General features: G+C 44.7%; 1 long non-coding RNA gene across 1 annotated transcript; it reads left to right on the top strand.

The window, feature by feature from the left end:
- Positions 1-2,269: 2,269 nt before the first annotated feature.
- On the top strand, positions 2,270-26,444 carry LOC119151772. The gene is made up of 3 exons (XR_005105542.1): positions 2,270-2,359; positions 7,445-7,567; positions 26,345-26,444. It is a non-coding gene; the product is annotated as an uncharacterized LOC119151772 (long non-coding RNA).
- Positions 26,445-26,714: the final 270 nt, after the last annotated feature.

The following is a 26,714-nucleotide window of genomic DNA, read 5'->3' as shown; positions in this document are numbered from 1 at the left end:
ACCCCCAGAGACCTGCTCAGCAGTGCCTGCCGCATCGCAGAGGCCAGGGGAGCCTACACTCGGTGAGCACTGAAGCTGAATTAGCTTCTTGTTCAGGCAGCTCGATGTCCCTGTTACAGGGGTGGGGGAAAGGTGAGGGCATATGCAGGAGCAGCCGGGACCATCGCTTCCCTTGTTTCCAACAATCACCCTGTTGTAGGGCCCTTGCTCCTTTGTCATTCATAAGAGCTACCGCAGCAGAAAGGCACTTTCTTTTTTCTAACTGAAATGAGCTTTAATAAAGCTATTGTATTTGATCACTGGCTAAGGAAACAATAATTTAGCATAATAGGAAAAGATCATTAATGTTCAATGAACCTAACACTCTGCTCCAGTTTTCGCTGCCCTAGAGAGATGGAGTAAACTCTTCTTCCTTAATTGAAGACTAAATAGGGTACATTTCATTTCTCATTTCCAGCACTTTTTCCAATAGGCTTGTGATGTTCACTAATGCGTGCTGAAAGGGGTGGACTGCCTGGCAGCAGGGGAAAAATTGGGTGGGAGGATTTAGAGCACATAAAAACTCGCTTGCTCTTCATCAGATGGCTCTCTAGGGCCTTTGACTTCTTTCTTGACAAGCCTCATTTCAAAAGCCCCCAAGGACCATGCCAAGGAGCTGCAGTGGTCCATTATATTGCAAAATAGTGAGGAGCAGACAACAATGCTGAGGTCCCCTCAGCACCTGCAGCAGGGTGCTGCACTGCTGATTTCTTTAACAGGGGATTGCCTGGGGCGAGGAGGGGTTTCTGAGCTGCCGGGTGAGCGGCTTTCCTCCTGCCAGGGTCAGATGGAGGAGTAAGGGCTAGAACTGGTGTCCGCGTGGCATTTTGACTGCAGCTGCAATTTTATGTTGAAAGCATGCTGATAAACGCTCACAGGCGTAAGGCTTGTGACACGGCAGTTCTAAACCCAAACGCCACGGCATGCTCCCGTGAATGCACCGCCACTGTGCTTTGCAGCACAGGAAGCCCAGGGCCACCTCTGTCCCCACTGATCGCTTCAAACACTTTAGGGCCATCATTCACAGTCACCGCGCTCACTTCAGCTACCAAGTCCACAGCACAGTTCCCAACCTGAGCAGTCCCCTCACACCCTGAGCAGTCCCCTCATGTGGGTGGGAATGCGCCTTGTGTCCTTGTCAGTACTTTTGGGTGTGAGGTTGGCTCTGGCTGCCAGAGCTGGTGTGAGAAGGTGCTGTGGCCACATTCACCTGTGCAAGACAAGGACCCGGCTGCGGGCATTGCTGTCTCAGCGCTGCCCAAGGAGCTGTGCTGGGTCTGATAGACTAACATGCGGGAGCACAGCTGTAACGAAACAACACATCTGCACAGAAAAGCTGGGACACGGCTAATATCGTCACGTTAGCATCTGTTTAGTGCAATAAAAAAAAGGACGCTGCTAACAACTGTTTTCCGCCAAGAGCTTTTCTTGATGGATTTTGCCATTGGAGAACGCACCTTCCTCATCCCCTGCTGTGCAAGAGCAGACCTAGAGGGCATGGCGGTGGGGGATAAGCCACTAGAAGCAAACTGTAGTGGGGCTGCAGCGGGGACTTACCCCAAGGAAATAAAAAAAAGATTTACATCGTGTATGGCTACACTGCCTCACATTCGTGTCAGCCATCGCTGGTAACAACCATGCCAACTGTACTGACAATTATTAACAATAAGATTAAGGATAACATTGTTCCACAGCAACAGCGAGTCCCTGGTGATGGAGGGAGTGATGCCACTGAGGGAGCTCTGTGGGGGGGTGCGGGTGTGGGGGGGTGCACGGCAGACACCGTGGGCTAAGGGCACGCTTTGTGGGGCGGTGCTGGGCTCCGCCGGGCCGCCTCCCCGCCTCCCCGGCCGCGCGGCAGCTCCGCCCGCCGACCTCGTGGGCGGCATCGCCGCTTTAAGGCGCCGGGGGGCGCGGCCCCGCCCGCGCGGGGAAGGCCGGGCCGGGCCCCCGCAGGGCAGCGCCGAGGGCGGGGGGCGCCGGGGGCAGGCGGCAGCCAGCGGCGGGCAGGGGCTCCGCGCGGGGAAGGCCGGGCCGGGCCCCCGCAGGGCAGCGCCGAGGGCGGGGGGCGCCGGGGGCAGGCGGCAGCCAGCGGCGGGCAGGGGCTCCGCGCGGGGAAGGCTGGGCCGGGCCCCCGCAGGGCAGCGCCGAGGGCGGGGGGCGCCGGGGGCAGGCGGCAGCCAGCGGCGGGCAGGGGCTCCGCGCCGCCCGGGCGGTGGCAGTGGCGGTGGCGGCCACGGGCTGAGCCCTCCCGGCCCGCGGCGCCTGTGCCGGCCGCGCCCCGCCGGCGCCCCGGGATCGGGCTTTGTCCGCGCTGGCGGTGAGCGCCGTGGGGGCGCCCCGGGCAGCGCACCCCCGGTGCCCAGAGAGCCGGGGGCAGCCTGCGGGGGCGCGGGCCGGGCGGCAAAGAGCGGCTGGGGACGCGGTGGAGGGGAGGCCGGGGTGGTGAAAGGCAGAGAGCGCCGGCGTGTGCGGAGGGAGAGTGCCTCCGGCCCGGGGCAGCGAGTGGGCAGCGACCGGGCGCTCCCGGCCTGTGGCTCTTGGCAGCAGTGGCGGTGCTGGGCTCCTTGCTGTCGGTGCCACCTGGCTGGCCTCCCCTGAGCACCTGTCCCCAGCCTCCTGCCCCGGCAGCCCAGGAGGCAGCTGGACATGCAGCCCTCTGGCCCGGTCGGGTGGCACCTTCAGGGCCGCTGAGGAACCTGGTGCATGGTGCCCTCCTAACCTGGCAGGTCTCGGGACGTGTCTCCCAAGAAGTTGCTTGATGGCTGCTTTCCTGAGCACCCAATGAAAGTGTTCCTTTTTTGTGTAAGAGTGGGAGGCTTTTAAATCACAGTGTTAATTTTCTAGCTGCTTAAATAGACGTGGCAGGGGGAATATTCAGAGGAGGCGCTGGGGACTCTTGAGTTCATGACTCACTTGACAGTTAAGTTGTTCATTAACAGACAAAACAGTGGAAGAAGCCAGCGCTCATCCTGCTCTCCTGCATTCCTTCGCTGACCTATGATTTGGGAAGTTCCTCCTAAACGGCTGTGCTGGTGAGGGAGGGGAATATATTGGTTCAGGAGGTTCGTTAGCAAAGTATCAGTCCCCTTGCCTCCAGGTTGCTTCCAGCTGTGATGGAAGGCTGTTGCCATGTCATGGCAGTAGGAGCTGTTGGTAGTGCATATAAAATGTTGCCTCAGCTGGCAGTGTTAGCAAAAAGGCTACCAGTGAGGGTTTTTTTTTCCCCCAACTGCTAGATTAATTGGTCAGAAAAACTTAAATACTGTTATGACTTGGCATATTTTGTATGTGAAGTTGGGACTTCAGTCTCCCAGGTTTATAAAAATGGCTCCTGTTTTGTGCCTGGGGCCCACTGTGACTTCAGTGGAAATTAGACATATTAAAGGTTCAGAGAAATGAGAGCTGCTATCTAAGGGAACAGAAGAAACATAACTTGAAGCCTTCTAGGGAGTAGCTTGTGGTCTTTTGCTTCAGGTTCCTCCTGAAGATCGTGGCTTTCCTTTTTTGTAAAGGAAGTGTCATGCCATAGGACCTGCTCACACAAATAAGGTTGCTAGATAGCTGTAGGTGGTGGTGCTTGTCCGTGTCAAAGCAAACAAAAAAATCCAGAAAATCGGGAAGGAATATGGCTAGCAAAGTTTAGTTTGGTCTCGAGCTTCCATGCTTTTGGAGGAGGCAAGTATCCCTTCTTACGTTTTGTGCTTTGGTTCAAGCTGCTGCTAAAAGAAAGTACAGATGCTTGAGCCCTTGAGACAACTTCACCTTCCTAAGGTCTTCCCTGGAGGCTGGTTTGGAGCAAAGTGGTCTCTGGCCAGCTGGGTGTTGCAGTGAGATTACTCACAGTCCTTTCTGTCACTGTGTGACCCCCGTGCTCCTCGCAAGTTGTGCAGAATCTGCCCTTGGTCCATGCTGACCCTTACTTATATTATAATGTATACAGGTTTAATTAATTGAATGTTACTGATTTATATTTACCCAAGTCTAATCATGATGCTCCTGTCTCTATTACTGAAAAGATAAATACTTGCTAGCTAAAGCTTTAGTTTCCTTGGAGTACTATCTTGAAATGAACTAGCAAGTTTGTGTTCATCACGTGTCCTGCTGACACCCTCGCAGGTGCGTGGTACCTGGCTGTACCACCTGTGTGAGGTGGCCCTTGGCTGAGGGCACTTGCACAGGGGAAAAAACTGTTATGAGTTAGAAGTTCTTTGCAGGAGAGCATCCACATCTATGCATCAGTAGGCTTCTTGCTGTGTGGAGGGAGCTTGGGTCAGGTGGAAGCTGAATAAGATGAATTAGTATTTGTGTGTACTTCAAATTGGTGCCTTTGTCTAGATTGGAAAGGCTTCAATGGCTAACATTTTTTAACACTGGGATGGAGCACATTGCCTGCAATGTGTGTGTATTAGCCTAAAGGACTTGCCTCCTGCCCCTGCAAAGAAGTCCCCCTATGTGTTGCCATTGTGCCCACTTACTGGTTTATTAATGCAAACCAGGTGGGACAGTACTGTCATCCTGCAGAAGAGCCATATAGCAAGGGAAGCCAAAAGTACAGAGGCCATGCTGATCAGTGGTCAGAACTGTGGAGCTGCCAAAGTGGAGCCGGGCCATGGCTGAAGCTGGAGTCAGGTGGAACTTGTATATAAATCTGTTTTCATGTTTAGTGTCTGCAGTGTCTCTTGAGAGAGGGGAAAAAAAAGTTACTGTTTTCTGCCTCTATCAGTCACTTCAGGGGGGATGTTAATGGCCTATTGGGATGCTTCTTGGCTTGTTTAAGTAATTCTGCCTTCTGTCTTGAGTATTACTAGTCCCTCAGGACACTTGACACTGATGCTGCTGAGGAAAAAAGTAGCTATTTGGAAGCAATCCTGCCAGCAAGCCATATGTTAGAAGTTTATGGTTTCCTTGTTTGGTGACTTGGGGCACCTGTGTGAAAACATTGTTGCTTTTGATTTTTATCTCTTGCTGTTCTTCATGCTTGTTATGTCACAAGCTGATTGCTCAACAGAATTGTGCTGCCCAAGGTGGAGGAGACCTAGGAAGTCTAGTGACTGGCACTCCATAAGCATCGCAAGACTTAGAGTGAGAAAGGAGGGTGAGGAGCAGGGGAAATTTATTCATTTCCATCTACGAGAAACCAAGTACATGTGAAATAGGATTTGGTTTTCTTTTGTAGCCGTCTGGTAAATGGAATTTTAAAAGGGCTCTTCAGCAGTGGGATGAGTACAGTGAAACGAAAAAGTCTTGAGGTAGTGGTAACTGGTAGTATGGCTAGGAAACATTCTCCTGCATCAGAAGGGATGCTGGAGTCAATCAAAGGTCAAGGGGTCAATCAAGGTGCACCCAAAACCCCCCACATTGCTGGTACTGTTGTGGAAGCCATCAGTGCCCTTGTTCCCACCTCCACTTGTCTCCAGTGATACAGTTAGTTTAGCCTGGTCTTTGCCCAACACTCGCTTTGGAAGGCTTCTTTACTAGCACTGACCATACTTGTCGGTACCATGACACATCCCTGGACTGGAAGATTGGGACCATGGCTAGGCAGGATATCTACACCACTTCTTTGTTTCCAGTTGGGAGTGGAGGTTGGAGCTGAAGTGCCCAATAGCAGATGGTTATGGTTTGGTGTAGCTGTCTCTCATCCCTGGTGGCCATGATGGAGGGTGGTATCAGGATAAAGCAAAAATAGCAGCAACTTAATGTCAAAATCCAGTAGTCTCGCTAGTATGTGCAGTGGATGCCTAGGCAGAAACACAAAGAGGACCTCCTGAATTCTTCCCACTTTTCAGTGTGTGAACAAGAGGGAGTTTGTCAAGAGTAGTGTCCGTGAGGGGCTAGATTTGGAAAAGAGCCTTAGTCTAAGTATTGCATCTCCCAGCTTTAGAGTCGTCAGGCAACCACTGTTAATACCAAATACTCTTCTGATGTAGGACCTAGGCTTCCTCTGTTACATGTAAGAACAGTTACTGCCTGAGAAAGCGATTTAGGAAAGCCAGATCCATGAGGTCAGTAGACAGACATGCTTGGGAGAAATACATAGTTTAAGCTTTATCCTTTGTCTTCGGTGCCAAGGAGATCACCTATTTCAGCTTGGATGTACAGCAATGAATCATAGTCTTTTTTTTTTTTTTTCTCCTGTAATCTGACTGATACCTAATTATTTATGCAGAGAGGAGGAGATTTTGAGTCCTGCCTCAGAAGGGCCAGCAGACCAAGAGCTGGATCATTTCTCTTGAAGAGGACCTGGCTTCAGGTTTATCAAGCAGACAGCATCACTAAGCCTGATCTCTGTTAGAAGGGTGCTGGCTGTGCAAGACAAAGGAATCATGAGAGCATTGCTTCATTCTGTTTTACATGTGGCCTGTCTGTGGCAAAGGCAGAAGAATGGTTCAGTGGATGAATTAGGTGGGAAACAATGTACAAGACTGCTGCCAGGCTCTTTGGGCTTGAAACTTAGGTGGTCTCAATGCTAGAGGGGGAGAAGAAAGGAAATCTAAAGTCTTTTGCTGGCAAACACTCAAGTGTCTTTAGGATTAGATGGGAGGTTGAGGACTGACATTTTGGATATTGGCATTTGAATGGAGGTAGGAGTGTGTTAGTTGTTAAGTAAGCCACCTTCTACAAGGTGTTAGGACATTTTTTGGATTCTTTCCTATTAAATGCCATAGATAAAATCAGAAAATGCTTCTGGAAAAAGCCTCCATTGGACTCTTCCTCAACTCTTTCAAGTTGAAGCATCTTTCAGCAAGCTGCTGCCTCTTGTGTAAGAGCAACAATTTTTTGCAGGGAGTAGCTGAAGCAAAGGAAACAAATATTTCAGGTATTCCTTAAGAGTCTCACACTTACTTTTTCTTTCCTGAAGCATGACTCCTTGATTTCTTCCTCAATTAGTACTTTAAAAATCTTCTTCTACTCCAATTTATGAATAAATCAAAATAGAAAATCAGAGTATTAATTTATCAGATACTCAATGCGCATTCTGGAGAGCAAATTTAATACCTGTACATGCAATGACTGAGTGCCCCCCACAAGCTCCTGAGCCACTGGCTTTGGTGGTGGCTATGGAGCATCCAGGAACATATCTCATAGCCCGACTTCATTAACAAGGATGCAAAAAAACCATGAGAAAAATGAATTGCCTGTGCAATTGCATTGAATTTGCGTTCTAGCAGGTTTCCCAGTTCACTTGGCAGCTATTCTTTCCTCCTTTTTTTTTTTCTTTTCCCAATTCATGCTTGCTTTCGGTTTTTTTTCATTCTTTCTTGGTCCTTTTGACTGAACAAAAGCAGTGCCACAAGGGCAGGCTAATGTATTCATGGTTTTGCTGCAACTTGGCTGATAGAATAAGCTGAAAAATTGCTGCCTCCCATTGTTTACTGAGAACCTTTGTTGTGCTTTGTAGAGTTGAAATGAGTGCTGTCTAGTGCCCTCTGCTCCCCGTCGTTAAAGAACAGAGTCTGTTGCACTGAACCTGCTCAGGGTGGAGATGGTGGAAAGGCTAAAGTTCAAGTTCACAGACCCAAAAGTAAGTTACAGAAGTGATTGCTTGTTTGAGCATTCACTTGCTTGCTCTTGGCTTTCATTCTCCTTGATCTAAGCGCAGTGTATTGTTAATGCCTATCTGAACATTGCATTAAGCTCTAATTAAGCCTGCCAATCAAAAAAAAAAAACCCAGAAAGCATGCTTCTAATGTGCCTGGTAGTAAGTCATGTTTTCCCCCTCAATTTTCTGACTACGAACATGTAACTGGTAGGTATGGGTTTGGTTTTTTTCTGCTCTGAACTGCAGACAAGTGCTTAATGAACGTGTGCCACAGTGTTTACGTTAAGGGCTAGCTTTCATTATAAAATGGCTTTGGACAAGTATCACATAAAAGGTCCAGATTTTGCCAGGCTGTAGCTAAGGTCGTACTGGAGCATTGTAGCGAAGTCAAAGTAGTTCTTAGCTTTTCATGCAATGTCAGAAAGCATGCTAAAAGTAACGTGATCAGGAGGAGTGAGTATGACAGCTGCCTGGAAGGCCTTTCTGGAAATAGGAGTGAGGGTGCAACATCTAGAGTACTGGATCTTCTACCTGACATTGGAGCAAGAGCCACCAATGGTTACAGCTACTGTAAATCCTGATTTGCTAACCACAATCCAAAATGGAAGTATTAAGTGGTGTGGCTTTGGAACTTCCACCGAGGCATTGGGAGTGAGGAAGCTAGGGGGCAAAGCCACCATCTAGTATTACTGTTTTATAAACAACCATAAAAGAGGTAGCTTCTAATCCACAGCATGTTTGTAAAATAAAGCATATTGGTAAGATTGAGATTACAGTGTTTTGTACAGGAGACTTTTCATGACTGTAAGGAGAAACAAGTTAGGATCACACATTACAAAAAAAAGTCCCAAACCTCAAAGTCAGTAATAACCTTCCTTTCAGAAAGACACCAGAAGTTTATCTGCCTTATTTTAATATAAAGTGAACAGGACAAAATAATAGCAGAGAAACTAGAGTGGCTAGCCAAGGTACCCCAATAGGCTTTTCCCATCTCTAACCCTCAACATTTATTTTCCTGTGGAGCATGATGATGGCTTCTGCCTTTCTGAGCTGCTGAGTCACATACTTTAGTGCCTGTGAAGTTTGCATCAAGCGTGGAAGTTTGTATAGCAATGGCAAGCCAATGCTAGATATCTGAAGGGCTGTGAAGGAAACTTCTGACTGAATACATGCAGCTCCTAGATAGGCTGTCCTGGCTCATGGACCTTAATAAGAGATCACAGACTAATTAAGCTCTAATGCTGTGGGTAAGGACGGCTGACAGCTCTGCTCTAGCCTGACCCATTTCTCAATGTGCTTTTGTGCCTGTCTGTTTTTTTACCCCTTCCTTCCCCTGCTGTATTCCTTATGGAACATCTGCCCCAGCCAGGAACAAACGGCAGCTTGTTCTCTGGATGCTGCGTCCTTGTCGGCATGCTCAGGTCCTGAAATCCTTCCGCCCTTTGTTCCTCTGCTGCTTTTTTTCCCCCCATCTACCACCGCCAAGACTTGATTAATCCAAATGCTGAAATCCCACAGGTGCTGTAGTTATTTTTAGCATTAATGTTACAGCTCTGCAAAGGGTGGATGAAGATTTATGATTTTTTCTCCTGCAAATCTCGTGGCCTTTCCTTTCTCTGCTATGAGTTGGATGATTTCCAACACACACACACACACACACCAATGCCCAAAATTGCCTTTTATTTCTTTAATTAAAGAGCTGCGAGGGCCAGCAGTCTTGCTTTGTGACTGTGGGGCAGAGTGGGTCCCACTTCTCTTCTGGAGTTCACCACATATAGAATTTCAGCTCTTGTTTGCAGTCATTAAAACTTCGTAAATCTTCATCCTGGAAAGAGCCTTTTTAGCTCTTTCTGTTACAAGCTGGGAGAAGAAAGGTTGCTTAGGCATGTGGGCACCCAATCAGAACTTGCATGGTGGAAATTTGCTTTTTCTTCTTTAATATTTTCATTCACTCTTCCATTTCTTCCTGCAGCTGACACATCTGTGCTTGACTTCAACAGGCACAGAATTTGCCCTTGTTGAGGGAGTGGGGAAAGATATTTTTTTTCAGTAAGAAATATCAAGAATCAGTTTGGGTCTCTCTTCACTTGTCTCTTGTGCATTACTGTCCTTCCTGGGCTCTGCAAGTCCAAGCACAATTGAGATGTTAGTCTGACCAGGATACAGTCATTCTCACAGATTATTTATTTTTTTTTCCAAGTCAGGCATGTCATATATCATAGCTATTTCCTGGCACACCAAAGCCTAGTTTCCAGTTTATACCCCAAAACCCACTTAAAATGAATTTAATACATCAGGGAGGCAGCTGTAATTACCATGTATTTTCCAGCACATGCTTAGGCATGCAAGTGTGCCCACCTGTGCCAGCTGGGAGCTGTTGTTTTCTCCCTGTGTCCTGTGCCTGTTTGCAGTGTAGCTCCCCACACACTGGGAGGGCTGTGCTCTAGGTCTGTGTGGGCACAGAATGCTCCTTGACAGAATCAGGTCCCTAGGAAAGTTACTACTATCTAAATTATTCTGCTTTTCTGAAAGCAAAATTTTTTTGGTGCAACATTTTCTAGAATCTGGATTGCTTATCAACAATTCGTAGTAATGTGCCTTTGCAGCAATGCTGTAGACTTTGGGAAGCTGGTTTTTTTTGTGGCTCACAGCAGCAATTGCCATGTTAGAGGATTGCACCTTTTTCCCTACCAAGCAGGGTTTCCAGTGCAGCAGTGAGCAGCGTGGCTGTGCTGTGGCACCAGCCATTGGAGAGCTAACCAGTGAGGGGTGTCTCTAGCTATACATTTCCCTATACAAACATGAAATCAATATGCTGAAGCAATTAACTAGACTTCATAAACTCCAGCTGGCAAGCTTTCTGGAGTCTATTCAAAAAGGCCGCAACAGTTCCTGGGTTGCCTGAGAGGGAAATAAGATCAGGGCATTTCTTTTGTTTTAACTTGTCAGGAGGACATAGGCCAGCTGAAACAGGAGACTATTTAATGACCTTGTTTCAACCTCAACATAAAACCAAAAAGAAATTGAGACATCCCTATATTTTCTTCTGTTCAACAGTTACAAGTGGAGAAATCAATCTTTTCAACATCTGAATAGGATTAAAAAACTGCCCTTACTCCCTGCCATCGCCTCTTTTTGGTAGATATGAGTGAGTAGATTTTGGTAACTTTTTGTTTGGTAAATGGTGGTTCATTTGCCTGAGGAGCTGAATGAGGCAACGGCTGTTTTGACATGCAGAGCAAAGCTGTCAGGCTCCTTTTCCCTGTAGGCAACTATACTTCATGTTCCTGGTGCCAGATAATATTTGACATTTAATTTAAGACCTTCAGAGCCTGCATATAAAACTTTACTATGATAATAGTGATAAAGCGGCCGAGTATTGTATTTGACAGTCTTTTCTTCCTCTCTCCTGGTTCGTCCCCATGCTCAGTTTGGGTTGAAGGATCTGATTTGAATTAAGGAGAGGAGGAGACTTAACTCTGAATTTTTATGAATTGAGGAGATCTGACTTGCAGATAAAGATCTAATAATGAATCTTATTTTGGCTGTGAGCCCTTTCACTGGCTCACTCCTAAGACACCAGGCAGAATTTATGCAGAGGAGAAGGAAAGGGTGAGGATAGTGTCAGCAGAAGAGAAGGACCTTCTGTTCGTAATTCATCCAATTACTCATCTTCTCACAAAGTAGCACACACTGTATTGATCAGTAATGCATTTCCCACAGAAAAAAAAATAGCACTAGTAGTATTGACAAGGCTGTGTTTGTACTGAGGAGGAGATAACTGGATTTTTCTGAAATCACATTGAGTTGCATCGATGTTGATGGTACTGTAGTCTATCCTGTAGGCAAAAGTAGGTCAGGCCAGTGGCTCCTGGAGGAGAGGTCAGGGACACCATGGCAGCTTGTCCCCCTTGTGGAGAATGAGCCGTGCTTCCTGCAGGGTGTGATGGAGGAGCAAATGACAGGGACCATATGTCTGTCTTTCATAAACAGTCAAACTGGGTAAGAGCTGAGGTGGTAGTGCTGGGGCCCTGCATCAAGTCAGTGGTGCTTCGTCCATGCAGTTCCCCTCCCTGGTGTGCTTCCACAGGCTGGCGTGTCCCGCTTGTGCCTCTCTGTGGCAGCAGGAGATGGACCTCATGGGGTCAGTGCCTCAGAATCTTAATTCCCTGTGTTATTTTTCATGCCAAACATACACATGGTAGCTGTCCTGCCCTCTGACTGCATCCTGAGAGAAGGCAGGCTGATTTACCCAGCAGTCTTTAAATCCTAGACAAGGTGGCACAGAGATGGTTTTACAGAGTCTCTGGGATCTGACATGCTTCTCATGAAGTTACATACCCAGTCCTACATCAGAGACTAGAAAGAACAGGTGAATGGTGTTTGAAGTCTTCCAATTTAAAGTGAGTGGGCATGGCACAGTATGGGGGAATGGATTTTTTTTTTTTCTGAGGAGAACAAACATTCTACATCAGGGTCTAAAAACAGTGCATGAAGAGGCCCAGCTCCTTGTGTCAGTTGCAGCCACCCACTTCCTCCTTAATTGTCTGGAGTGCACTTGTTTCTCTCCAGCTTTTAACAGTTGATAAGACCGCTGTTTAAAAACAAACAAATAAATATGCAAAACCCAAACAAAAAACCCAAAAAAACCCCAAATAAACCTGAAATTGCCCTGTTATTCTTGGAGAGTCCTGGGGCTTATGATATATGTGATAGAGAGGGTGTGCAGTTATTTATGATGTGGTTAAAGCATGGTGAAGAGACAGCTCACACAGAAGGGATAAAAGGCCACTGATGAAACGTAGCTCCATTGCATACCCATATCCTTGTGATCAAGAATAGTCAGTGAAGGCTAGCTGCAACCCTCATCGCCAGTCTGTGTCCATGCTGATTCTGCATTTTTTGTACATTTTTTGTCTCACGGTTGCTTAACCTGGATTCCAGGGCTTTTCACATCTCAGCAGATAGAGTTGCCTGAGGGATAGCTGGCAGGGCTTGCCCTGCCTTGCTCAAACCGCACTGAGGGGTTTGTTTTGACCCACCACCACCTTTTTGCTGAAGCTGTTGCATGGAGTGCTTTGTGCTGCTGTGAGGGAGTAGCTCTTGACTGTGGCTTTGGCTTTTACATGTGAGAAATTGGCTTTGGTGATAGCAGGAGTGGAGGTGGTGGGGCTCAGAGGTGGCTGTCCACAGCAGGTTGCAGCTACTGCCACAGCCATCCTGTTGGTGTTGCCAGAGCAGAACATAGAAACCCACAAAAAAACGCAGATGGAAAGATGCTCCTTCTTTCAAACTTTTTCAGACTTTCAAATCTGCCCTTCCCTCAGGACGGAATCGTTTGTATCTGCCATTCCCGACAGATGTTTGTCTAACCCTGTAATGCAGACCTTCAGTGGTGCTATTCCACAGCCTTTTCAGGAAGTCAGGACAAGTCTGCTACTACCCTGAGCATTAGAAAGCTTTTCCAAACGTCTGTTTTAAATATTCCTTACCGTAATTTAAACCCACTGTTATTAGCTCTTGAGTACTCCTACCACTACTACCTTCCATTTTTCATTATGAGTAACTATTGCAGGTACTTATTTCTTATTAATAAGTGGCTTGTTCAGTGTTCCCACTTAGAAAAAAATGCTTCTTACCAGACAATCTGACATGAATTCCAGTGTAATTCATTAAGTAAAATGGGGGAAGGGTTGGCAGGATCTGGCTGAAGTGATCTAGAATAATCAGCTGTGTTACTAGTTAGAAAATATATCAGGCCATAGAAGCACTGGGTGATAGCACCATTTATGAAATAGCAAAGCAGGAAGAAGACATTTGCTATTTTTTGGTGTAGTTGTGTAGACTGCTGTAAGATTTTTTCATTGCCTGAGTGGGGCAGCAAAAAGGAGGTGAAGGGGCTAATGAGTTACAGGATGGCGTTTTGGGAGGGTTACCTTACCTCAGGTGCCTGCTGGTTGCTCTGAGTTTCAGCGGCTAGGGGTCCTCCAGCACCACCTGTGAGCTGTGAGAATGCTAAAATGATGCTTTGCTGGAAGGCAGGGATTGCCAGGAGCAGATGATTCACATGCATCTTGTTTATTTCTGGCTCTGCAGCTGGGATAGTGTGCCAAAAATGAGTGAAATCAAAGATCAAGTGAAGAACTCTAGAAGGGGTTTGTACCACTTGATACAGTCATTGGGAGCTATGACTCATGCAGTCAGAGATGATGCTTTAATGTTCACTCTAGACCTATATAATTCTGTTGGTGTGACTGAATTGCTAACAGCAGCATTTGCAGAGAGATGTATTTAGCTGTCTGAACTTGTGCCCCCACTCTCTTTTTGACTGGTATTTGCAATGTTGATAATAAAGTACACAGTTCTTAAAATTTATGTATATTATTCCTTTGGGAATTATCTTGAACCTTTGTTTAGTGGGGAGAGTAAGCAAGGAGGAAACAGATGAGGGGGATGCGTGGTATAGTTTATGTCCTCACTTGGAGCGAGACCTGGTTAGCAGGACGTAATGTACTCTGTGACAATCACTGTATGTGTTATAATATACAAATTCCCTCTGCTACTGCTTCTGCTGCACTAATAGGCAAAATGATAGAGAACCCACTGTTTTGGGTCCATTCTTAGGCAGGACAGTTAATGTGACACTCAAAACACTCACTAGCCTATTCACCTGCACTGCTAGATGCCGAGTTTACAGCTTTGTGAACTGTGACTCTGTCTTGTTATGCTATAGTCTCTTCTGCTGCCATATCTGGACTTTTAATCTTGTTCTCTAATCTGAAACATCTAGTGTCTGTGTTCAGGATCTGCTTATTCTGAAAATAAATAAATCTCCTCATGGCCATAAAAGGACCTTATCTCAACCATCAAAGGTAAGGGAAGTCACCAGAGTGCTGGGCCTTTGAGAAGCTTGAGGTGGGGGTGGGTTGTCTTGTTTTTCTAACTGATCTTTTCGATGTTAGCCTGAGAAGTAAGTAGGAATCCATATGGGGTTGTAGCTCTCAAAGAGCAGGCTGCGGGGGAAAGCAGCTCACTTTTTAGTGGAGCTAAGGGTACAGGAAAATAAATTGAAAATTGGGGGACAAAGGTTAAGTGTCACAGAAGGATAAATACACTGAAAGCAGGTCCAAGGAAGCAGCAGTAAAGAAAGTAGTTGTGGGGAGGGGCCGAGAACACAGAAGGAGAGTTTCTCACTGCCAGCCCAGGAGACCATACTTTTGCTGCAGCTGCTGTACAGCAGAGCAGGAAGGATTAGGTACAGCTAATCCCATGCTGAACTCTAGACTGTGAAACTGCATGGGTCTGACGTGTGCATTTCGATGTTTTGAGTGTTAATTATAAGATGGCTGGGCAACATCACACCACAAGCTTTCTGGGCAGAGTTGTTCTTAGAGCATTTCCTTACAGGGCTTTGTTATTTCACAGTGGAGAAACTAGCACCTGCTCCGGGATTTGAAATAAATAGGTATGCTCTAGAAAGACAAAGTGTTAGCTGAGTATGTATAGAAAATTAAGTATTCTTCAGTTGTGTTGAAAAAGGACTGTTATTTATTAACCCTCGTTTATGCTGGCCAATCTACCTGGCACTCCAAGCAAGCGGCCATTGAAAGGTAAAGTGCACATTATGCTAATGAGATGCTAAGGTGTTAGAGACATTGTTTCGGAGGGAACTAAATTGCATGTTAAACAGATGAATTTGGGTATTTGTGGAGGTCTGTTCCTGAAATTGCTGAGAGGGGAAAATGTGGTTTTAATTGCCTGATTTTTATGTTCATGAGTGCCTGGACCAGGAACAGAGAAGCATGTTTATCCTATTCTGTCAGCCACCTGAAAGAGCAAGCGGGCTCGCTCTGACCTATGTCAAGGACTGAGCAAGGTGCAAACCAACAGAACAAAGTATGAGATTCAGGGGGCATGAACTAAGCATCTTATCAGCCGTAAACTTGACGTGACCCTGCGCGTCACTCATACCAGGTGCCTGTGTCCCCCTTGGTTGCTCAGCTCTAGTCCTTTCACAGCATCACTGCTGGAGGAAAGGCCTACGGATGAGTCCTCTGCAGTCTTGCAGTTGCTTATGCAGCTGCTGTATGCATCACTCCCTGTATTACATGATCTGTTGTTCTCAAGTGAAAACTTTCCTTTTTGTACAGTACAGTGGTTGAAGTCTTACAGAGTTGCATCTTAGTGAGATGCATGAAATTGAGTATAAACATCCCTTTGCACAGCCAGAATTTTTTTAGAACCCAAAAGAACTGTTAAAGCTATGTTTAAAAAAACAAAACAAAACAAAAAAAACCCCCAACAAACACCAAAACAAAATCAAGTAACCATCTGCAGTTTTCCTCTTTGAGCACCCAACAAGCATACTGCCAAAGGGAGGGACAGTGTAAGAGCAAAGTAGAATTTGATGTCCTGATTGCTTGCTGATGCTGGTATGTTTTCAGTAATGCTTTACTGTATTTTCAGGGGCTTTTCGGCAAAGGCTGAGATCCTTGTCTCCTCATTAATTCCCTGATCTGCTGAGAGGCAAAGACCTTTTTCAGAATTTTACCTGGTGTGTGTAGACTGTTGATTAAGGTGGCTGTGGCATTTGGATTAAAATATCTCCTGCCACCAGTGAATATGGTTGTCAGTCAGAGGGCAGGAAGGGGACCCTTGGCTCCAAGGGGGAATGCTGTCATCCTTCACAGCAGGATACTTTCCCCAATTTGGGATTCCCAGTGTGGGTGGTGAGCAAGGTCAGGTATGGATTTGGTGGAGAGGGAGCGTCTCCTCACATGCTGTTGGTGTCTGCCTGCCTTGCCAGTAGTGGTGGGGCACAGAACTACTTTGTCAGGACAGACCCAGCAATTTCCATTTTTTTAAAAAAATTATATATATATATATATATTAACGTTCAGTTATTACTTGACAGGCTGCCATTGTTTTCTGAGGAACACAAGAGAAAGGAAGTTGTTGGGTTTTTTTTCCTGCTGTTTATAAAGCAATAAAACTTGAACGGAATTTCAAGGAGTAGGGAAAAGGTGCTTCACTAGCTTGAGGGCTTTTCTCCATGACAATATGCATCCTTTCCAGGGAGGCATCAGTGCCAGATTTTTCCGAACAAAAACTGATTTAATCTCTAATTCTGGAAAGTCCCATTTTGCCAGCATAAGGGGGAAGACTGCTTGCCTTCTTTCTGTGAATTTTGTTGTAGGCATGAGTACTCTCTAACTTCCCAAGGCAGTGCTGAATTTAGCCATGCAAAAGTTGGTGACTAATGTGGTAGTCAGAAGTTGCTGAAAGTTGCAGTAGTTTGGCTGTACTGTTGGAATTAGGTAGCTCTGAAGTGTAAGACACTGTGCTGTCACATTGCTGCCATTTCCCTGACTGCTCAGGAAGCTGCTTTACAGTAGTCTGACTGCATACAGTGCCTCCTGCAAGACATTAACTTTAAATTCAGGTTGGAATTGCGTAGTTATTCTGCTGTCTCCCCATGCAAAGAAAGCATCTGAAGCTTCAAAAACAGTTGGCTGATAAGCAGGTGCCTGGTAAGTGCCACTGAGAAATACCACCATCAGACTGGTCTCTACTTTTTTTTTTTTTTATCATCTTAAATGAGTGAAGAGAAAAGCTTGACTGACAATAGGGTGAACACTGCAAATTCTCTTAAGGCATGGCCTTTATTTACAGGAATCGGGTTTTATTTTGGGAAGAACTCTGTGCAGAGGGTATTTTTGGCACTCTGTTCCAGTCACCTAATTAAACTTGTTGAAACAACAACAAAATGCATCTCCCCTGGAGCAGGCCAGAGCTTTGGAAAGCAGCCAGATTAATCTACTAAGAACAAATGGAGAAATTGCCATTCCAGGCTTATAAACTTCAAAATCTGCATGGGGTAGCACTCCAGTGACTCTTGCTGCTGTGCAGGCAGGGCAGGGCAGACCCTGGCAGGAAGAGTATGTCCCCTTGCTCTTTTCTTTTGTTTACTACTCCTCCTCCTTTTCAAAACAGTGACCACTCAGATAAGCACCTGAGATGATGCTTCTGTTTTGATTTTTAGTATTAGATCTCCACTTCCAATTCCACTGTCATTTCAATCCTTGTCTCATAAGGTGAGGCGCTGAGCCTTTGTACCCGGCATGATGGCTGGTTAATAGGGTAAGTGCATGTGCAGCGAGCACGCTGCTTGGCTGCCTGCCTGTGCTGCTTCCTGCCTTTGACCCTTGTGAGTTTTTGCTGGAGAATCCCTGTGAGCAGTTTTGAAGAGAACTTTCCACACAGGCTTCCACGGATACCTAACCATGTTAATTAAAAGGAAACCTATAGCGTTCAAAGCTACCTAGTTGGTACCAGCCTTGTCTGTCAATTGAGGTTAACCTGTGCCAGTTCAAAGATGCTGCCTGTGGATAGTATCTAGCATGAGCTGTACAGGAAATTTTTTTACTGTCTGTTCTAATTGCATAAGAAATTTTGTTATTACACTTGTTAAGATCACCTCAGCTCTCTGTCCGAAGCAGTTCTCAATTGATTATAGTGTTACCAAGTCATTAGCATTTTGGCTGAAATTTTGCATCTGGGCTATCTATCACCATGTTATTATTATTAGGTTTATCATCCAAAAAATTGTTCAGCCTTTTCCAGGAACAAGACTAGGAAGAGAGCATTGCTTTACATTAAAACAAGCAAGCAAACATATCCTGGCAGCTGCCTTCTCTGTGAGCTGGAGTGACCCAAATGCTTGAAAGTCAGTTTTGGGATTTGGCAGAGGGGTGGCCTTTGGGTTCATTAGTGAGCATTTCCCCTTCTGTGAGAAGCTGCCTAGTTTTAAGCCATATCATATGTATGCAGCAGCAACTTCAAAGTTTTGTTGCTGAACATTAAGGTTTTCTGTTCACTGAAAGGCTAAACCTGTCCTATCGTTTGAGCAAGCAAAGCTGGGTATGCTGTGGTAGTTAGAGACAGGAGAAGGGATGGGTCCAGAGGAGTCAAGCAAGCAGGAGGGAAGGCAGGAGTGTCTGTGCCCAAGAAAGCGTGCCTTATCCTACGTCCTCTGGAGAGCAACCCATGATTGCTATCAGCCAGGATCTTAGTCTGCTCTACTGCTAGAAGTGGTGGTCCAGCTCTTCTTGCTCCTTTAGAATGTTCCTACTGGGCAGTCCAGGAAAAATAACCCAAGTTTCCCCATGAGTCAGCTGCCTGACCCAGGTCTCCATGAGGTGATGACTTTTCATGGCATTTCAAAGGAAGCAGGAGTATGGGATGAGGAGGGCCATGCGCGCCCACGCCCCCCCCCCTCCCCCCAGTACCCCCTATTGGATGCCTGAAGATATCTCCTTCTTCTGATTAATCTTAATTGAAGCAATTCTATTATTTAAACATCATAGTTCTCTTTTTACATTTCCAAACTGCTCAGCCTTCCCAGTAGCTTCTTAGAAGTTCACACAAAGATGCTCCTTTTGTTTGTGCCTCAGTTCCTAAAGTGAGAAGGGGACCCTGTTGGGAGGTGATGTCCTTTTGTCCAGAACACGGAGTCCTAGTATCGTTTCTCCTTTGTCCTTCTGAGTAGACCCTGAGCAGATGAGATTTTACCTCATGTTTTGCTCAGCTCAAGTGCATGTAAGTAAAGGAGGAAATTAGATCAAAGCTTCTATTTTGCAAAGTCTTGTATTCTTTGTATGTACAAGATGCAAATAAAGACAGTCTCTGTCCTGAGGAGTACTGAAAACCCCTCTGAAGCAAGGTCACATTCCTTTTGTCTGTGAATTGTCCCCTGAGCTCAAGTGTCCTTGCAAAATGCACAAAACACTGTCAGATTGATGCTTTTTGTGGGGTGACCCATGAAGGTAACTCAGACTTCAAGGGAGAATGGTGTTGCTTGCTTCCTTAGTGGTGCTTCATGTGGAATATATTCCCGGCAGTAACAGTTATTGTGGGTTTTGGGTAAGAGGATGGTGTTGGCTTGACAGAGAAAGCCTTCTGGGGCTGGATTCCTGGGTTCTGAGATTACTTTTCTTCCAAAGGTGAAGAAAAATAAGACAACCACTTTGGAACTGTTGCACTAGAATTGCTGTAATTTGCTACTTTTCCGTGAAAGTTGCCCAGTTTTGACCAGTGAAATACAGTAGTTACTGACAAACCTGGTCCCACCACTTACCTGTGAATAACATCCTCTCCAAGTTTCAGCTCATTGCCAAGGACTTCTGATGTGAAAATTTTTGACAGAGAAGTCTGAGTTCACAGGGTCCAGAAGAAGTACTGTTGCCTCTGCAAGCTCTTGCTCTTCTTACAGAAGAGAATCTGAGGCTGTGCATTTCTAGGACATACTGTAATGCCTGCGGGAGGAAAGGTGGGCACATTATATAGGCACTGGGCAGAAACTCCCCTTCAGAGACTGGGAAAAATTTAAAAAAGATTTCAGGAGCGCTTGGCATATTTTGTGCTGAGCAATTGGAGAATCTGTCCATCAGAGTCATTACAGGAACTTCTTGGTTAGAAACATTTTTACATACGAGTGCTTAGTCACTTAGTCATTCTGGTGTTTTGCTTTAAAACCTGAACTGCTCTTCATATCATCCTTTTGCCACCATTTCCTCCACAGATAAAACAAAAATGTTTGCTTTGACTGTTGTAAGGCACTTGTCACTTGTGAACTGTTGGCATTTAATTAGTGGTGTTAATTATTAATGGAATCTAGTCCCATTAAGTCACAACAAAATTAAAACCAGTGAGGTTAGATATGAGGGGAAAAACAATAGCATTATTGTCCATCAGTTGCCAGTGAAACTCTCCTTGAAGATCAGAACTGGGTAGCTCCATGGAGGTCACCTGCTTTGCAGGTCAAGTGTGTGTCTCAGATAACTGGCGGAGAGGTTGCCTTTTGTGTGTTGTAGCAGAGTCCCGAAGATAGCCCGTGGCAATTACTATTCTGTGACTATTCCTGGTGATCCTATTTTCAGTTCCCACCTTCAGTGATTTGTATTTGGTGATCATCTTCCTGTAGTAGATTCTCATTTCCACAGAAAAAAAGAACATTTTGTAGTTTAGCCCAGGGATCTTCTGGGTTATGAGGATATCAGTCTCTTCAAGCTTCCATGATAGCAGTGAAGACCCACAAGGTTTTTACTCTGGGTTTGGAGCTACATCAGGGTGTGGAGCCTCCATTGTCCCTAAGGACATTGTCCCTTAGGAGCTGGGGCTGGTTACCTGTTAAAAAATGATTATTATTTGCTTGTACCGCCCCTAGAATGTTTGTTGTGCCATCAAATGCAATTATAATATTTCAAGGAAGTGTTTTATTGCATGAACAATGTGTGCTAAGGGGCGAAGAATACTTTTTGTTCATGTGCCAGTGGTATGTGTATGGCCTTTGTATTGAGGCCTGAACTTTGAGAGCACAGTGGTTGTCTTTGCTATGTACATATAGTCATACACAGTAATATTTAATTAATTGAAATGAAAAGGACAAGCCAAAGTGGAAAAATAGGTAGTGAACGTTGTATTTTGATGGCTTCCAAAAGATGTCCTATTTGAGAAGTGTGAATTTATGCATTTCAGGCTCCTGCTCAGAGGAGAGTGAATATTCATCAGGATTAGCAGCATCATCTGCATGAGAGGTGTCAAAATGGGCTGTCAGTGTAATGAACGTGTTCCTGTTGTTCTCTGGTTTGAGACTCATTCTGTCAACTCGGTGCACCTTTTAAAAACTTCTTTATGTGCTTCCAGTTATCTGCTGAGATCTGTAGGCATAGGCTAGATCCAAAAAGTCATTTCACTGTATTCAGGTGTGGTTAGATATTCCAGCATTACTCCTAATTTGCTTCTGGCAGGGTAAATTGCCCTCTGTCAGTCTAGAGCAAAAGAGGTTTAGTTTGACATTGCCCCTGTGTTTTCATTTCCACAAATGTCAGGATGCAGACGTATGTCTCAAACACCTTTGTTTGCAGATAAAGGCAATAAATTAAAAATATGTATACTAGTCTTGCGCACTCTGCCTTTCATGGGGAGGACAGAGATAAATAATTGATAAGAAACCCATTTGTTTATTCATATCAGGCACTGTGGTGAATCCAGAAAATCAGTCGTGAAATGAAACTTCACGTCCCTCAGACTGTGTGACCCAGTATAGAATATACTCTATCAAGGAAGAAGGTCAGTTTAACAGGCTTTAAATTCAGGAGCATGTAAACTTGTAACTCCTATCCAGTTTTTTAACATGGTTTGTTTTGTTCATTGATTGTTTTTGTTTGGTGTGTTGTCAAAATTGTGACAATCTAAGGATGTAGGTAGACCAAGGCTTGCAGAGGTAATGTATTGTATTAAACCAGCAAATCTAGCTGGAAAAGACAAAGATGCTTTCAAACACACAAGCAGCACCCAATTACAATTTGTGTGGCCAAAAGCCTCTCTGCTTCTCCCAGCTCTACTGTTTGGTCTAATCTGAGATACTCTGTCTGACCACAAACTCTGTCCTACCCAGTCCCTGGTGCCTACAGGCCACAGGAATTTTGCTGGGTTCTGCTGATTAAAGTACACAGCCTGCCTCTGCTCACTTGCATATTTTCTAGGAACAAATTAACAAAATGGGGATTTCACCAAACAATTTTTTTGTAGGTAAGGTGGGAAGCCTCGAGGCAAGGAAGAAATGATAAATTTTTGTTGGGAAAATAGTCCTGAACCTTGCTGCTGTAGCTGTTTGTAACTACTTTATACTATGAGCCCATTTTTTAAAATTAGTTTTTGAAACCTTCCTAGTTAAAATCAAATTACCTTAATGAAGTTTCTTTTTTTACTGCTTGGTAATTGAGATAAGACATTTGGAAGTGGCCATTATCTGGTAATTGATTGTGTCAGTTCTGTTAAGCCTTCATAGCTTTAGCTTATCCCACCTCCGTATTCACCAGTCTCAAGTCACATTAATTCTTAGAGGGGATTTTGTTTTTCAGAATCTCTTCTTCACTAATACAGTACTCATTGGACTCTTCGGGATGTCCTTCTCAGTAGGAACAGGGACTCAGAAGTACCCTGGAGCACAGGAGTATTATGGGCTCTGTACAGATAACAGGGGTTTGCCACCTTCTGGGTCTGGTAACAGATCTGTGCTGTCCCCCACGCGCTGTAAGTGCTGTATTTCTAGAGGATGATCAGGATTCACTCAAGGAAGGGGGGAATGAGTTTCAGGAGTCCAATGTGGACTGCTCTGAGGCTGTGTCCAGGAGTATAGCCAAAGTTCTATTACCTATATAAGTTACATATTATCTGCATCCAGGCAGTCATTTGAGGATGAACAGTGTAGACTTTATAAAAAGAGGTTTTTCTCTCCTAAGACCTGCAGAGGCAAAAATGTATATTCAGCAGGAGTCTGGTAAAGCATGGCATCTGGTCTGGCAGGAGGAGCAGAGTGCTCTCTGCCCCACGGACCTGTGGGAAGCAGTGGCTGCTGCTTGTCTGACTGCAGTACTGGCTGAAATCCATGTCCACATGGCAAATCTGATCAGCAGAAACCTAAAGGCAACCAAACACCTGCCTTTAATGAGCTGGCCTTACTCAAACCTGAAGTAAAAGCTAAGAACAGGTAAAGTGGATTACTTTTTGGCTTACTTTTCTGTTGCTTATGTCAGCACTAAATATATTTATAAATGCCACTAAATATCTAGGGTGATAAGCCATGGTGTGAGTGATAACACACGACAAGTGTGATTACATTTGGATGCCCACGGATTTTCAGTGGTTATGAGGGGTAAAACGCCAAATGTCTTCAGCCACTTAATACTGGATTTCTGGTGTATTGTACATAAAATTATTGAGAGATGCTGTTGCTTCATAGAAAGTGAAAGAGTGCTTTATCATTTTTATAACTCAGCTGACAAACAGGGACACCCAGCTTTTCAAAGCTCCCTTATATCCAATTACTTCTCTGTAATAATGCTTTTTGAAAGTAAGAACTGATGTAGACGCAATATTGCATGTGTCTCTCTAGAAAAAGGAACTGTTGTTACTGTTACAGACACTGCTCTTAATTCATCTAGATCCCCAAGAGCCTGTGCATCTCGACGCTTTCTCCTTGTAGCCTGGGTCCTGGATGTCTGTGCATGGAGGGTAGATCAGCGAGGGATTTCCTTTCTTGCCTGACACAAGTCAGATTTTGGATATGGATTTGCTCAATTATAGTTTGAAGTCTTCACATTCAAAATTCTGCTTAGGCACATTGTAGAAATGAAAGAGAGCAGTGATGGTTTGAGCACTCCACACTCTTACCTTGGACAAACCAACCTTGATGTTGAACTCCCTTAATATTGTAGCTGTTTGCATGGAGGCTGTAAGTAATTTTGAGTAATTGCATGTCTAGAAACTCAGTTTCTGGTGCAGATGTGCCTATGGAGAAATTCCAACAAACCCAAAGAAGACAAAAATGAAATCAGTCCTTTAGAAGTAAACAGATGAGAGGGTGTAGTAAGACCGATAATTCTGATTGCATGGAGATACAAGCCACTCGAGTTTTGGGAGCTCTGAGTCTGTATTTTAAAGCCCTGCCTTCCTGGATTTGCTGCACTGAATTATATTGGGATGTCCTAGAGAGAAGTGGGTGAAGAATAGCTGAGTTTTCTCTTCAGCTCTGTACCACATAGGAGGGCTGGCAGAGATGCATTGAGTTTTCACTTGAAAGAATTTTGCAGGGAGCAGCAACACTAACAGCTGAACCAAATGATTTCTTGTTATTCTGCAAATAGGCATATCTGCTAATCAGCTTCCATTAGTAAACTTGTCCTTAGAGCTAGCAATCTATACAAACAAAAACCCTCACATGTCCCAGTGTTATTCTTAGTTATGTTAAGTTTTCTGCATGTGTCCTAGAATGTATTTGAGGGTTTTCTTCTGTTTCCTGAAGGGGAAATATTATGCTTTCATTCTTTTTTTAGTGCCTATAGGCTTCAGCGCTGAGTATCGGGTGACTAAGGTTTGGGTTGGATAAACTGCCATCCAGAATTCACTTACAGCCAGATTTCATAATTCATGCACCTGAAATAAGTCTCACGTGACATGCCTGGTTCTATAGTCCTGGTCTGAATCCAAAACACAAAGATGTTCAGGAGAAACTGTGGTGGTGAGGAGAAGCCTATGCAAACATTTGGAAAATGTGCAGGTTGTGTTTTTCATGTAAACTTTTAAAAACCTGTGATGTGGTTTCTGTTTTTTCCCCAGACAGCTTTGACTTCTCCACATTAATAATTTTACTTATAAATTTGTTTTCCTTTGTCTTTTGCTCAGCAAAAGCTTCATAAACCCCTTCCTGTTTATAGTTATGGTATTTGTTGCAAGGTGATAAAAATTGCTCTCCTTAGATGATTAAATAATGCAAGTGCTGGATATACATGTATCAGTTGGGGCTTCAGGTTTCCAAGCCAGAGCTGTGGAGCCTGTTCCTTACATGGGGCTCCTAAACAGATGTTTAAATTAGTGCTAAACCCATAAATTGGCTGTTAACATGCTGAAATATCTGTGGTCTCAGTATGGTATTTAAAAATATTAATGCAGTTATTCAATGCCCCATAGGCAAGGTGAGTACCTTCTGTGCTGCATGGGTGCTTGGTTAGAGGCCAAGAGAGTTTGCAGTTCAGTATTGGTATTTCCTGAGGGCTTACATATTTCAACTGGAAGCTTATCATTGAAATATATTCACTTTTCATTCACATAATTCTTTTAACTCAGTCCTTCAAAACTCAGCTTTGCTGAAATTCAGTTCATTGGTGTTACAGCAGGGAGGAATTTTTAAGAAACTCAGATTTGAAAGAGCCCAGCAAGTCTGCACTGAAACTAACTTTTTTTTTTAATGCTCTAGGGAGAGATTAATTCTGCTCAATCACTTTTGATTCACCTGCAGCATAAAGGGAACTGCAGACACTTTACTAGCTGAATTGAAAGGTTGTTGAGTCACCATTATAGCTGTGTAGTCTTTGTTCACTTGCTATTTTGCAGCTGCTTTTACTGTTATTCACTGAGTTGCCACAGAAATCTCCGATATTGGTACTAAGAGATTTTTATTTCCCTGGCAGTGGGAGAATCACAGTGCTAATGTAAATCATTACTTCTAGCCGGGGGGCTTTACATTTAAAGTGGAGGTTGTATGGTAGAATTTGTAGCAGCAAGTGATTATGTCCACGTGAGCGGGAAGGGTACCCTGGGTTTTGCATAGGAAGGGCCCTACACTTTTGAATGAGGCTTTAGAGGGCTTCCATGAAATATGCCTCATCTGGGCTTGGGACCTTGGGTACACCATATTGTAAGTCATTAATAGCTTGTTAAGTACATTGTTATATCTCTGCATTTCAGCTATATGAACTGAACTGGAGTCTCTTACGTGCAGGCTGTAATTCATGTGTAGTACCAGATTAAATTGCATTGTCCTGCTTGTTTCTCAGAGGTTATCGTGGAAGATGTCTTCATGGGTACTGAAGTACCTTCTACACTTTGGAATGGTACATAGCCTGGAGTGCTGAGGAAAAACAGAATTGGTGTTTGCTGCCTTTTCCTTACTACATCTTGGTAGAAACTGTATGGGCATAGGTCTGGGGTCATGAATGGTTTTACCATGTGGGACACAAGGTTTCCAGTGCAGAGGCATGGGCTCAGCTGTCCCGATATAATCAGGTATGGAGCACCAAGGCTTATAAATTGCCACACCATTAAGAAATTACTCAAATAAAATAATCTGAGGGGAGTTTCCTGGTCTGAGAGAAACAACGAGGAAAAGTTGATCCTTAATTCTGTTCATCTTCCCAGTGTGTATGAAGAGAGGAGCAAGCCCGAGCAACTGTGTGCAACACATCATCCCCCAATTGCCCATATGGCTGCAGGGAACCATAGCAGCAGTGTTACACAGTAAGTTCAAGAGACAATTTATGCAATTTTCTACTGTTCAGATGAGTAAAACTGGGTAACAAAGCTGCCATTCTGACTGAAGATTTTGATAATTAGTGTGTTTCATCATCACATTTCATTTCATAATCAGTTTGTGCAACTGTGAGAGTTTAAAGCATGTTGCATCAAGTCAGACAGACCTAGTGCCGTTCTCTGACAAAGCAGGTTGGTAGGCTTATACAGGAGCTGGCCTGCTCTCCTACTCTTTGCAGAGCCAAAGGAGCAAATCAGT

This window comes from Falco rusticolus, chromosome 7, assembly GCF_015220075.1.
Source record: "Falco rusticolus isolate bFalRus1 chromosome 7, bFalRus1.pri, whole genome shotgun sequence".
Classification (NCBI taxonomy): Eukaryota; Metazoa; Chordata; class Aves; order Falconiformes; family Falconidae; genus Falco; species Falco rusticolus.
Note: the sequence above shows the minus strand (reverse complement) of the source record. Positions and strands in the feature narration are given on the sequence as shown.